Source organism: Pipistrellus hanaki, assembly GCF_964339955.1.
Source record: "Pipistrellus hanaki genome assembly, chromosome: 11".
NCBI classification, from domain to species: Eukaryota; Metazoa; Chordata; class Mammalia; order Chiroptera; family Vespertilionidae; genus Pipistrellus; species Pipistrellus hanaki.
The window spans coordinates 22,919,892-22,934,122 of NC_140513.1; the positions used below are offsets into that span (position 1 = coordinate 22,919,892).

A 14,231-nucleotide genomic window follows, 5' to 3' on the forward strand; every position below is an offset into this window, starting at 1 on the left:
GGAGTTGTAGTCAAAACTGGAAGGGACCTGTGAGGGGAAAGTTTGGTGTGGAAGGGGAGCTGGGCAGGGTCTTCTTTGAAAGACTCCCACCCCCAGGAGTTTTGGACTGTGGTGGTCTGGATCCAGAGCCTGGTGGTTACATGTGGCTGGGAGCTGGTATGTATCTGCATAGGATGCCTTGAAATGCAATTGCATCATGTTTAGGGGCCTGTGGAAAAGGGCCTTAAAAATAAGTTTAATTACTGGCAGGCATTCAACACCCGCTCTGTTCATCTCACCTGTTAAATCTTTTTGGTTGTATTTTATGAAAAGCATAATAATCCTGAAAGCTGGTTAATGCAAAGAAAACAATTTTAGGGACAATAGGACAAAATAGTTAGCAGGTAGGTGCATGTCAGTGCACTGTGGTACAGTGAGAATGGAACAGAGTCTGGGTCCCAACCCCAGAACTACCAATTGCCAGCTGTGGACAGGGGGCAGGCCACTCAACCTCTGTGCGGCTCGCTTACACCCTAGAGAAGGGGAGAATTCACGGAGCTAATGAAAGTGGAAATCAGCGAGCTGCCAAGACCTGGAATAACCAAAACCATCCTGCATGAGAACAAAGCTGCAGGCTTCGCACTATTGTTCCACCTTGGGGGCGGGTTGGTAGAGGTAACGTGACACTGCTCTACAGTGCTTCTGTTCTAGGATATTTAGCTCCACCTGGAACCTCTCAGCTATACTCCCGGACTTCAATAAAGCTCCTCTCATCCATGAGTGGTTGTTAAAAACCAGTGCTTCTGTGGGAGTTGTTAGGGTTACAACCTCCTATTCTGCCACCTTGATGACATCCTATGATTATATTTTAAAGAAAATAAAAATAAAGGAAAAATTGCCCAAGGCCAGGCTGAGTTTCTAAGTGGGTCACATTGAGCTTGGTAGGGAAGGCCAAGGGCACTAGAGCAGTCCAGAGAGGTGAAGGAAGGACGCTTGAGAGGGTAACCTGGCCAACTGCCAAGTGGACTCATGGGGCCCAATTCATAAAGTATTCCAAGTCACAGCAGGTGAGTCTTGTGCTTAGTGTGGCTCCAGAGGACACCATTAGGACCAGTGGTGGGGAGCTGCGGAGGAGAGAGTCCAGCACAGAATGAGGAGGGTTTTCCAGATACTGGAAGGCTCACTCAGAGAGGCCAAGGCAGCCACAGGGTTGATGGTGCACAGCACCGAAGGAGGCTCTTTGGGGTTCAAAGGCAGGATAAGCTTAACCCCTGAAGTGGCCCCTGTAATTTGAATGAGCTAATACCCTCTTGCAAACTTACACTCCATTTTTCTTTTTCAGGTGGGTTCATAAATTCATAAACTGTATCTTTTCTATGGCAGCAAATGATATTAGAAAGCTAATTAGCTCCAGAGCCAATTTTCATGTCAAAGTGAAATTATAGGTTTCATGGTATAGTTCAAAATTATGTCCTGTCCCTCCTCATCCTCCACTCGCCCTCCTCTCTCCAGTCTAATTTCTTCTTCCTACATATGTATACAGTCCCCTCTCCTATCTGGTCACAAATGTCAGCAGAGAGGGGTGGCCACGAGAGAGCCCCTTTCTCTTCTGTCAGGCGCATTTGCATTTGCAGACAGCTTTAATTGAGTAGAGTTTTCATTGCTCTTTTTCCTGCTCCTGATTTTAAATGCAAATGTTAATGTTTGGTTAGCATGGGTTCAGAATTAAGCCCCTGCTACCTGTGGCTACCTCCTTCCCTGGGTTCTGAATAAGCTCTGGTGGAGTATTGAGACCTGCTGAGAGCTTGTGAGTCTTGGGGGGCTGGAGTCCAGCTAATTGCCAGTCCTGCTGAGAGGGGTTGGGCAGAGCTTTGTCTCACTTACCAGCTCTCATGGAGTCCTGCTTCCTACTAGCACCAGTGGAGAGAAAATTAGTGTGCTGGGAACTGAAAGGGAGGTGGAGAAAGGGCCACTCTTTAGAATTAGGTTCTGGGCTCCTTTTTGGCGTTGGCACTGTGGAAATGAGAAGGCTATCAGAGGTCATCAGATTTGAGTCCCACCATTTAGGATCTCTTAAACCATGCTCTTAATAGTTTTGGACCTCTGTTTGAATGCTCCCACTGGTGGGGGCTCGTCCCTTCACAAGGCAGCCTCTTCCACTGACAGCCAGCTCTGTTAGAAAAGATATACTTAACATTGAGCCTAAAGGAACGTATCTTCAGCCATTGGTTTAGTTTTCACATAGAGCGTGTTTGATCTTATTTCCAAATGACAGCCTTCCAGGTACCCGTATTTTCCAGCGTATAAGACAACCCCCTAATTTTATAGTTAAAACATAGGTTTAGGCCTATATTTGCTGTATAAGACTACCCCCCACTTCAAAGAAAAGACTTACTTTGCCATCAAGATCTGCAGGTAATTTTTGTGGAATTTTGGTCTTTTGCCCCCGATTTTCGGTTGACTTTTTTTGCATTTCAAAAGTCGTCTTATACGCCGGAAAATACGGTAGTTGGAGACAACTCTTCCAAGAGCCTCAAATGCCTTTATCTCCACCAGTTAAAGATTTCCACTTTCTTCAGATCTGTTATGTATCTGACTCTTTGTCTACCCTGCTCCTCTTTCTATTATGGACTCAAATGATTTGTCTTCTGTGAAGGATTTGTCATAGGGAGAATGGTAATCTAGCTACGGACTTACCAGCAGAGGATAGAATGGGGCTGCCTGTTTCCTTCCCATTCATTTGAATTCCTCTCATTTACCAAGGCTGCCCAAGGTGCCACAGGCTTGCTAAGCGGTCATGTCGGTCATGTCGCACTGCGCACCCTTGCTGAGCCCACAGCCAATTTCAGCTCCAAGCTCTTTCTCACAAAGATGTCTTCTAGCTGAGTAAACAATGTGTAATTCAACCCTTCGCTAAAGATAACCGAGCTCCTCATTTAGTGACAAAGAAAGTATATTCTTCCAAAGGGTTAGACTGAGCTCTAATCCAGTGAGATAATCTTACAGGACGTTATGCACATATAGAGAATATGTTTATGCTACGTCCAGCTTTCTCTTTCAGAAAGGAGGGCCTGGTGTTCAGATGTCTAAGCAAGGGCAGTGTCTCAGGAACTGTGGGTGCCTCCCTTGCCTTGGGCCTCGAGTGCATAGGAGAGAAGTCAAGTCTGAAAGGAACCCATTAGAGAAGAAGCACCTGAGAGGGAGCTACTAGTGGGCAGAGATGTGTGGGGGAAGGGTTGCAGTGGCTTTAAGGTAGAAGGCCCATGGCTGGTAAAGGTGGACTTGACTGTGGTTGGGAATGGAGACATGAAGGATGGCAGGATAGCAGAGAACCCCTGACCAAGAGCAAAATGTCCTCTTTCCCTCTAAGTTCAGTCCCGCCATCACCATAACAACTCCATCACCATAACAACCCCCATCCCATAAGAAATGTATTTGCAGAAGAGACAGAATAAACAACCTGTCACTGTGACCAATTCAGAGGTGTTTGTCTTCTAAAGTCTCACCCAATAATACTTTCTTCTTCTGGCCTTTGGGCATATTGCAGTATATAAGAGCCCCCAAGAGCCTCACATGAATCTGGCCCTCCTCCCTTTTTGGCACCAATGATATTTCTCTTTGACTCATGTATGAGCCATTCCCCTCCCTCAAGTCTAGCATTAAAAGGAAAGATAAACACACTCACATTGTATAAATTCTGATATAGAAATCATGGAGCTGAAATCGGTTTGTCTCAGTGGATAGAGCGTCGGCCTGACCAGGTTTGATTCTGGTCAAGGGCATGTACCTTGGCTGTGGGCACACTCCCCAGTAGGGGGTGTGTAGGAGACAGCTGATCAATGTTTCTCTCTCATCGATGTTTCTAACTCTCTATCCCTCTCTCTTCCTCTCTGTAAAAAATCAATAAAAAATATGTATTTTTTAAAAAAAGAAATGGTGGAAAGGTGAAGGATCCATGCTGTATTTAGATGACCAGGCCCTACTACACACACACACACACACACACACACACACACACACACACGCACACTCTCACACACACGGCCGCAGAAATGTTCTGAGCTTCCCCCAAGTGGCCTCAGCCATAGGCAAGTGTAGAATGCTGATGCGCTGGCAGCATTATAAACAAAGGGAGCTGGACACTGGGCCATTGCACAGGATGCCCAGTGTAATTTGTAACAAATTCCACCTACAAATCCCATTTATGGTCATTGGACCTTCCTGCTACTCAAATGAATCTCTCCAGACTGTATTGACTCTCTACAAAAATAGAGGGGCCATTTGATATTTATTGCTATTTCTGGAGCCCCTCTGTAGATACCTGACCCTGGTATTCTTGGGTGATTCAGTTACAGTTACGAAATTTGAACTTCTGAAGACTGCTCTTTGCTGGGGCAAGAACATCTTATGCTAGGGTGGACAGCAACATTGTGAGTAGGTCAGACACGGATGGAAAGGAAAGAGAAAAATAGTGATGGCTGTAAGTGGAGAAGGAAAAGTAATACTCACAAAAGCACAACGTTGCCTTTTCATGTTTTAGCCTGCCTGAAAGCTTTTTTTGTGTGTATACTGCTATATTGAATCCTTACAACAACTTGTGAAGTACAACAACAACTATTTTGCATTAGGGAAAAAATTCTCTTTTTGGAAAATATGAAATGACTCATTCAATTAGCAGTGGATGAAATTGGACATGCACCCAGGACTCCTCCTCACTAGTTCCACACTTTTTTAATTTCCATTTTCCCTCAAGCTGAAGGCCTAAATGGACAACTTGGTTCAAAAGATCTATGAATGAAAGCTGGAAGCTCTGGGTTAGCTGGGAAGGGAATCTTGGCTCAAACCCCAGAGTAAAGCTGCTCTCAAGGGTTGGATCTTGGATGATCTTATTGATTCAATCAGAATTTCCTGAGAGCTTAGCGAGGGCAAGTCATTGAATAAAGTGAGTTGAATTAGATATGGCCCTTGCTTCAGGAAAGCCATGATCTTGGGAAACATAGCAGATTCACATGAAAAATTTTACCACAATCTAAGGTGTATAAGGGAACTGCAAAATAATTAGTACACATATATAGACCATAAACTAGGAATTCTGAGGCAGGTGAGACTAGAGAGCCAGGAAGATCAGGAAGGCTTCGTGGGGGAGGTAGAACCATTGGATATGGGGGTTGGGAGAGATTATTCAAGGAACAGGAGAAGCTGTGAGCAAAGATGCCAAACTAGGCATGCTCGTGTATTTATGCTGAGGAAGGAGTCTAATCTCTCAGAGCATGGCACACAGAAGAGAGATAGAGAGACAAGTCTCCAGTTCCCCTTGAATTTGTTTGATTTTAAAGTTCATAAAAAATTACTCACCCTTCAGTGCCCTCTAGCTGCCCACATAACTAATGGGTAAAGTGTTAAATGGGGAAAAAAAGGATAAATTCACATATGTATTTTAATCACTACAAAATGGCCTCCATACGCATATCAAGAAAAAGGAACACATTTGGCAGCCTTGTCTTTTATTTTGATGGGCTCTGCCAGAGTCCTCTTCCTAGAAGAGCTGCTGACAAATGGCTTTGTCCGAGGATGCTATGATATGGTGGCATCTATTATAGAATGGGCCACTAGAACTGGTTTCATCATTTATATCCAAAGTGCCGGCCAATGAGCCAATTTGAGCTGTGCACACAGTGGGATGCATTGTTTCTGGACTGACGGTTCATCATGGTTGAAAATGAGAACAATTAAAATGAAAAATACCAATCAAAGGCATTCCTTTAAAAAAAAAATGAAACCAAGCCTAATACATCCAGAGCCATAAGCTAATTAATTCAAACTAATAAATGAATTCAATAAAATTGCAGGATGCAAAATCATCATATAAGAATCAGTTTCATTTTATATACTAACAACAAATTATCTGAAAAGAAAATTAAGAAAACAATCCCATTTACTACAGCAGCAAAAAGAATAAAATACTTAGGAATAAATGTTACCAAGGAAGTGAAAGACTTATACACTGGAAACTATAAAACACTAATGAAAGAAATTAAAGACAAAAGTAAATGGGAAGACATCCAGTATTCATAGTTTGAAGACTCAATATTGTTAAAATGTCCATACTAACCAAAAATGATTTACAGATTTAATGCAATCCCTACCAAAATCCCAATGACAGTTGTTTTTTTCAGAAATAAAAACCACAAAAGACACCAAATAGGCAAAACAACCCTGTGAAAGAAGAACACAGCTGGAGACATCACACTATCACACTTCCTGATTTCAAAATATATTGCAAAGCAATTAAAACAGTAATATACTGGCATAAAAACAAATTGCTCTTATATACATATTTACATATGTATATATTTATATGTATATACTTATATATACATATATACATATATAAAGCCTATATATAATATATATTTATGTGTATGTATTTATATATGTATATATTTATATATGTATATATTTATATATTTATATATACATATATATAAAAATATATAAAACATATGTATATAACATATATATTTATATATGTTTTTATGCCAGTATATTACTATTTTAATTGCTTTGCAATATATATTAATGGAATAGAATAGAGAACCCTGAACAAAGAGGGTAGATCTCATGTTATATGTTCATACCACAATAATAATTATAATAATAATTAAACATGGAGGCCTATCTTCTCTCTGGACCTCGATTTTCCCATGAAATGACCAGGCTGCACCTAGTAATCACTTTAAATGTCTACCTAAAAAATGTTTAATCCAGTGGCTCCTTGGTGTTTTGAAATAATAATATCTCAAAAACAATGCAATGGTCAATTCTTAAGTAAAACTTTTAAAGATCTTAATATGAATTAAAAGGAACAAAATTTCTCTACTTTGTTTTTAATGTTTTAAAGTAATCAGATGATTAAAATTGGGTGTAATAAGTTCTTCAGGAAGGAAAGTACAGGGGCAGAAAGACTTCTTGGTGGTTCAAAGACTTAAGTGGAAGCAAGTATGAGTTAGCACATAGTTTCTCAGCAAAACACTACATTTCATAGCTACCCTTGAAGGCAAGTGTGGGCAAGCAACTAAATTATAAGCCATGAGAGGAGGTTGGGTGTATTACCTCTTCTGAATTCTTCCTTTGCCCCTTTATCTCTTCAATGTTGGGTGGAAAGGAAAGTGATGATGAGAGCAGGAGCAATCACATCAAATTACGTTAGGTGGGAGCTGCATAGTGAGGCTAACAGAGCTTCAGAGTAGAATGAATTGGGTTCCTATATCAGTCATGTACCACTAACATTTGGATTGCTGAGAGAGAGAGAGAGAGAGAGAGAGAGAGAGAGAGAGAGAGAGAGAGAGAGAGAGAGAGAGAGAGACTTGTTTAAAAGCCGCTATGATATTTGTGTTTTTGTTATAGCAGCTGGAGCCTCAGTCCTAACTAATGCAGATGGCAGTAGATGGAATCTAAAGAAGAAGGCATAGAGACAGGGATCAGACACAGAGGAACAGGTAAGACATCCTAGGATGTTTGAACCTTATCCTGAAGGCATTTGTGAGCCACTAGAGAGTTGTAGTCAATAGGGTGACATGCTCTAGTTTGCATTTTGGGAAAATTGCTCTTGCTGCTACATAAAGAATAGGTCAAAGCAGGCAAGAATGGAGCCAAAGACACCTGTACAAGACTGTACCATCATCCAGGTGAGTGATGTAAAAAGAGCAACCAAGATATTTGACAGTTACTGAAGGTACTGAGGAAGAACCAGCATGTTTAGCATCATTACAAGTGGCAGTAGAAAAAAGGAAATAAATCATTCATGGTTCTTGCTTAGATTCTTAGGAGGCACAAGAGTGGTTTGGAGGCAGGTTAATACTGGGGACAAGTTCAGCTTCTGACATGTTAAGTTTCAATGCCTGTGGGACATTCAAATGGAGGTGTCCAGAAGGAGGTTGGCATTATTGGCCTAGAATTCTTTTGAGATATCTGGACTAGAGTTACAGATTTGGGAATCATTAATATGTAAATGTTTACCAAAGTCATGGAAGCAAATGAAACCATCAGAGAGACCACAGTCAGAAAATAAGGGGCCTGTGGGCAGAGCCAGTATCTAAGGAGAGGGCAGAGGAAGAGAAACCTACATGAGAATCTGCACAAGGAACCCACAGAGAGTGAGAGAAGTGTGTTTCACCAAGACCAAGGGAAGGTGGTGGTGAGATGACAGAGGCCAGATATGCCAAATGCTGCAGAGACGCCAATTAAGCCAGGAGCACTAAGCATGGTGCTCTGTGAGCTCAGCGTTTACTCGATACATGTTGGACTGAATTGCTAATTGGTAAACCACTAAATTGATGCTGTTGTTTTTAACTTAATTATTTGCTCTGTTTTGGTTTTCATTAGAAACAGCACAACAAGATTGTATTTGTTAAGGCAAAGTGATAAACCCTGCTTACATTAATTTGTGTTTCTTGGGTTAAATAATGAACTTAAAACTTTAAAATATATATTTGTTGTTTTAAAGGTACTCTTTATTTGCTAAAGAAAGTTTGACAAATACAGATAAGAATATAAGAAGAAAATAAAACCACATCAGGCAAGGCAGATAAAGGTTGGTGGCTATTCCCTTTGGTCATGATCATGGTCATGGTCATGGTCAGTCATGGTCCATAAGAGCCACTCCCAGGGAGCAGGATTTGGAGGGGGGGGGGGGGGGCGTGACTCAGGTGTGGAACTCACGTGGCAGCTTACAACAGCTGCTCTTTTCCTTCTGTGAGTCAGGGTTAATTCTGAGAACCTATTCAAAGCTTTGGACCTTCTCCCCAGAAAACTACCTGGAGCCTTTGTGCCTACAGTTTAGTGTTTAATTTGTGGGACCCTATGATGTCTGAGGACTTCAGCAGGGATTGTTTCTACCTAGAGTCATGGTCCTCGTCTCTCTAACTCATAAATGTGCCTACTAGAAGTTATCCTCAAGGGGTTCTAGTTGCCCTCCGTTTGTAGAGCAGCCATGGAAACTCAGTAAGGGTCCCTGACTTTCACCCACCATCAACTGCCCCTGGCTTCACAGATGGGACTCCTTTCCAGATCAAAGAGACAGCTTGAAGGGGTTGACTTCCATAGTTTCCTGCAACTCTCAGCAGCTTCTTGGAAGAGAAAAAGCACTGGGGAGAGGGGGTGGGTGGGAGAAGATCTGGGTTTAAGTTTCATCTCTGCTTCTCATTCATCACATGACCTAGGATAAGTCACTCCACCATTCTGAGCCTCCATCTCTTTGTATGTCCAATAGGAAAAATGATTCTAATAATAATTCAAAATATAAATCCAAAGAGTTAAGAGATATGGAGGGGCTTCATAAGGTGAAAAATGTGACACAGATATGAGGGGTTATAAATAATCATCAAAGCAACTCATATTCATTGAGAATTTACTGTGTTACTCATTGCATTCAGTACTTCGTCTTCATCTTATTTCATTCCTACAACTCTGTGAGGTCATTACTCCTTGTTTTACCTTATGAAAAAAAAGTGAGGCTCAGAGTGGTTAAGTAACTTGCCCAGGGCTACACAGCTGGTAAGTAGACAAAGGAAAGAGAATTGGCTGCACTAAAGCAATCAAATTTTATGGGGCAGAAGGGTGCAGAGAGAAGACTCATTCTTGTCCAGTGCCCAATTAGCCTATCAGGTACTTTACGCAGTTGCCTCAGAAGGATCCTGAGAAGCAGATTACATGGGTTACACCCACAGAAAACATGGAACAACAGTTTCTGGCACACGATATTAGCTATTACAATTAAATGATTATTGTAATACCCAGTGTATGATGAGAAAAACCAAGGCTCAGAGAAGTTAAGTATAGATAGTCAGTAAACTGCAGAGCTGAGCTTGGTACTTGAGTGTTTGGAGAAAGTGCAGGCATTTTCCCCTGCTGCACCCTGTCTCCTGCACAAGGAATGCAGGTGTGTGTTTTCCAGATCCTCCGCCCTTCCATAATAGCCTATGGCCCTGGAGTTCCAAGGTGCGTGGCCCACCAGACCTCTGGCTCCTAGTAGAGTCTGCTACTGGAATCATTATGCTGAACTGCCGGGTTTGAGAATTGGTACCTTCCTGATTAGACTTTTATTGGCCAGATTCCTTGTCTGTCAGCATGCCAACTGATAGACTGACAGGCACAAGCCTCCAGCCCTGGGGACTGTCTGGATTGAGCAGTGAGCCGTCCTGTTAGCGTTTGGCTGGCCCCACAGCCAAGCCCGGAAGGCTGGGGGGGCCACCAGATGACAGATAGGAGACAGTGAGTCTGCACGGGGTGCAGAGAGGTTTTCTCTCCAGTTCTGGTTTTATTTATGCATCATTTAGATCCCAGCAACTTCCCAAAATAATTTGACGTAGCTAATGGCTTAGGTTTATCTAGTACTTCAGTTTACAGAGCACAGCTATTTAGTGATCTGATTTGAATCCTGAAAACATCACTGAAGGTGGGTGATATAACTCCCACTTCATAGATGAAGAACACTGACGTGGAGGTAGGGAAAAATAATATACCCAAGGCCACATACGTACCTACCACTCGGGGCTGAGACTCAAATCCAGAGCTCAGACTCTAAAATGGCTGTATTGCCACCAAATATTCTGTTTCCTAATGAAGTATCCATTGCAGGTGGATGGGAAATAGGAGGGAAGGTGCTTAAAAGAAGGCGGAGAGGCTGTGCCAAACCTGGGGCCAGTGTGGGGTGGAAAAGGTGGGCTAAGAAATATCCAGCTTGGGATGCTGAGGCCTCATGGATTGCCCATGGGCTGCTCCATGGGCCTCAGCAGAACTTTCCTTGGTCAAATATCCCCTGAGCAAATAGAATAATTGTCAGCTAGCCTGGGACATCTGGCCAGGCTAGGAGACAGCTTTCTGTGGCCAGTAGGGAGCTTCAGGAGCCATCCAGGAATCTCTAGGGGCTACTCTGACCTGACCTGTGTTCTCTACAGCTCAGCACGAAGTCCTAGTTCAGCATGAACTCTGAGCTGCTTGGCCTCTGTTCCTCTGTTCCGGTTTTGTATGTGACCAAGCCATTTTACCTAAGCTGGAGGTGGAAAGGGAGCCTTAGGATTCACTAGTTCTAATCCTCAATCTTTGACAAATAGGGAAACTGAGGATTAGAGAGATGACAGTTCATGTTTCCTACACCACTCTTCTTCTAAGGTATTGCGTTGAGTGATGTTGCCAAGGCTCCTGGGCTGTGTTCCCAAGCCCTTAGTCTTGACCTTGTCATTGCTCACATTCTTGTAGAATGGTCTGACTGCAGACTCAGCTCCAACCAGACCCTTGACTTGCCTTGACCCAGGCAATTGTGACATTGCTGGCGGCTCTCTGTGTAGACCCAGGCTACTGCAATCTCATCAGACGCAAGGGCTCATCCCAGCCGTCGCCAGAATCCCAGCCTGCAACAGCCAGATGTCTTTGACCTATTCCATTACCAAAGCCAGAGAATGAGATCCTTTCCTCCAATACCTCAGATCTCTGAGTATTTGGGGAAGGCACATGGGTGTTACTGTAAGCAACAGTCTAAGTTTCCTGCAGCAATGTATCACAGTTCTTTCAAAGAGTGTGGCCTGCCAAAATTTCTCTCTTTGCTTTCGGATCCATCAGGATAAGCCCCAGCTGAAATAAAATATACTTCAGTCTTCTTCTTAAGTATAAGGGGCTGCAGGGAAGAATTAGGAACTAACCACTGCATCAGGTGTCGCAAGCTTATTTGCAGCAGTGCCCAAAAACTAGAGGAAAAGGGGCCAGTGTGAGATGGTGGGAATGCTTCTTGCAAAATGCACTGTAAAATGGGTTACTGCTGATTGCTTCTATATGAAACTCCTCCAAAATACTAACAAAATTGCTGGAAAAGAGAAAACTGATTGTATTGTTAGGGGGAAAAAATTTTTGGGAAAAAAAAATGTGCCCTCCTTCAAACATATATTCACTCACGCTGCCCCTTTGAGGTCAATCTCTATCCCACCCCCAATCCTTATTCCCTGTTGTTATAACTTTGCCTTTTCCAGAACATCACATATGTAAATGGAACCAGACAGTATGTAAACAGGCAAGTTGTTAACATAAAAAGAAATGACCCCATCCCTAATTAGGGATTTTGTTCGTTTAATCAGAAAAAAAAAGTCATTTTAAATTGTTTAAAGTCTAAAAATATTTGTTGATTATGCTAGACTGTGTAACCAAATTGTACTGAGTTGTGGGGATTCAGAAATGAATAAAAAGAACCAGTATCCATCCTTTAGGAGTTCAGATTAATAGATGATGACACATTGGTTCTTCATCACAGTCCCACATCACGAGGGTGGCAATGGAAAGCATACTTTCTGTCAGGAGTCAGGGAGCAGATGATGGCCGGGCTGGGTTTTGAAGACTGAAGAGTTTTCAAGGGTGATGTAGGGAGGTGGTGAGGCAAAAACATTATCAGTTAAGAATTTGTGTAAAGGAACAAAAGAAACAACCTGGTATATTTAGGATTAGAAATGAGAAATGAGAGGGAAGAGCAATGATCAGAGATGAAATTGGGTAGGCAGGTAGGGGCCAGATGGTGGTACGAGTTGTATGTTCATCCAGATATTTTAACTCTTTTCAATTGTAAGTTGTTGAACTGAGGAGCTAGCATTTATTTTTGTACCTTGTATTGTTATTTATAATTACTATTGTTATTATTTTTTATTATAGAAATTAGGATGTCAAGGCAAGAATTTTTAGACTTATTTTTAAATTTACAGGCCATAAAATTCATACTTTTATGGTGTATAGTTTTATGGCTTTGAAATGCTTAGAGTCATGTATCCACTACCACAATCATAACACAAAATGATTTCATCTTCTAAATATATTCACTCACGCTGCCCCGTTGAGGTCAATCTCTATCCCACCCCCAATCCTTATTCCCTGTTGTTATAACTTTGCCTTTTCCAGAACATCACATATGTAAATGGAACCAGACAGTATGTAAACAGGCAAGTTGTTAACATAAAAAGAAATGACCCCATCCTAAGTTCAGAGATCCAAATGCTTTCATAAAGTGGGAGGAGAAGAAAATTAGTATAAGTGAAAAGTTAGTGAATACTGAAAACATCGCTTTTTAGTCTTCTTCCAAATCATTGATAGATTGAACAAGAAAAGGCCCATATCTGGACCCCTTTTCAGCCTTTAGATGCATCCATAATCCATAACCTATACTTTGTGAACAGACTTGTTAAACCTGGAGCTACGACCTCCCAAGCCCTCTAGACCACTGTTCTGTATGCAGTTCCACAAATATACTGCAGAGCCGAGGGCAAATGTCTTGCTGCAGTTCATTGGCATCCATTAAGGAAATTCTTTGATCTGTAATTTTACCAAAAGAAGAATTAAGATGGTTTGTTTGGACATGTGATCATAGCTTTCTGGGGGTATGACCAGAGAAACTGCGTTCCAAGTTCTAGCTTTAGGTATCATAATGAAGTTCAACAAGTAGTCAAAGGCTGGTGATATAGAGTGAATGTGGAATCTGTGAATCAAGGAGGCCAACAAAGCACATGTTGTCAGCATTACGGAGGGTGATGCCCCCAACTTCCCTCCTCTGCTGGCCTGAGCATCCCTAACTGCCTTCCCCTGCTGGCCTGATTACCCACAATTGCCCTCCTTTGCAGACCTGGTCCCTCCCAACTACCCTCTCCTGCTGGCCATCTTGTGGCGGCCATCTTTTGTCCACATGAGGGCAGTAATCTTGTGTGTTGGAGTCACAGTCAATTTGCATATTAGAAAGGATAGAGGCCTGGTACATGGTTTGCCATGAAGGGTGTCTCGGGTCAGAGTGAGGGTTTCCTTGGGGTGTGGGGTGGCCTGGGCGAGGGGCCTGTGATGGTTTGCAGACCAGCCATGCCCCCCAGTGACCCAAGCAGAGGCCCTGGTATCTGGGATTTATTTAACTTTTATAACTGAAACTTTGTAGCCTTGAGCAGAGGCCAGGGCAGGCCAGGGTAGGTGGAAAGCTTGGCTTCCTCCATTGCTGGGAAACCCAAGCCTCCTGCTCATTCTGTGGCCACAGCCATTTTTGTGGGGATTTATTTATCTTCTATAATTGAAACTTTGTAGCCTTGAGTGGAGTACAGGGCTGGCCAGGGTGTGCAGGAAGCTTGGCTTCCTCCATTGCCTGGGGAAACCCAAGACTCCTGTTGGCTCTGTGGCTGCAGCCATCTTGGTTGGGTTAATTTTCATACTCACTCCTGATTGGCTGGTAGGCATGGCTG

At 42.5% G+C, this 14,231-nt stretch overlaps 1 protein-coding gene across 7 annotated transcripts in view; it reads left to right on the forward strand.

The window, feature by feature from the left end:
* LOC311630103 (uncharacterized protein) overlaps positions 1–14,231 on the forward strand; it is a 330,231-nt gene that overhangs the window by 227,815 nt on the left and 88,185 nt on the right. For 2 of the 7 annotated variants that reach the window (XR_014796313.1, XR_014796316.1), the window contains one exon: positions 7,387–7,478. The exons of 4 other annotated variants lie outside the window; for them this stretch is intronic. The gene's annotated coding sequence lies outside the window, so the exon portion shown is untranslated. The remainder of the gene's footprint in view (positions 1–7,386; positions 7,479–14,231) is intronic. One more of the 7 variants, XR_014796314.1, reaches the window with a different exon arrangement.